Source organism: Monopterus albus, unplaced genomic scaffold (genome assembly GCF_001952655.1).
Source record: "Monopterus albus unplaced genomic scaffold, M_albus_1.0 scaffold39.1, whole genome shotgun sequence".
Taxonomy (NCBI): Eukaryota; Metazoa; Chordata; class Actinopteri; order Synbranchiformes; family Synbranchidae; genus Monopterus; species Monopterus albus.
The window spans coordinates 2,815,318-2,815,912 of record NW_018127919.1 but is presented as its reverse complement, the minus strand read 5'-3'; positions in this window follow the sequence as shown (position 1 = coordinate 2,815,912).

The following is a 595-nucleotide window of genomic DNA, read 5'->3' as shown; positions in this document are numbered from 1 at the left end:
CAGTAACAGTACAAATACCACAGTGTAAAAAGGAGCCAAAGCTATTGAGAAAAATTGTACATGCCTGATTTGACTCCAACAATTACATAAGCATGAAGAATCCAGTCAGTTCATAAATAATTATCTAGGGCCTATATTTGAATAACACAATACTGCCCTGTCCAATTTTCAGCTCCATTCAGTTTTATTTGTATAGTGCCAATTCACAACAACATAGTAAGACCCTACAGTATTACAGAGAAAACCAAACAAATTCCCCTTGAGCAAGCACTTAGTGAGGTTGGAGAGGAAAAACAGATCCCAACTCTTGGTGGATGGCTGTCTGGCTCAACCGGTTGGGGTGAATGGATAGAGGAGAGAGAACAGAAAAGCATCAGGACACAACAAACACTGGGCAGGTTGATGTAGCTGGTGACTGTTCATCAGACGCGCAGAGCTCCAGAGCCGGGGATACCTGCAGAAAGGTACAGGGAGAGAGAGAGGACACACTACCCTTGTCACACCTCACATCCACACCTCATACGACCTACAGTGGAGCACTAAGAGACTTCTTTATCTCGGTGTGACAAAGAACACTATAGGAAGTTTGTTATGG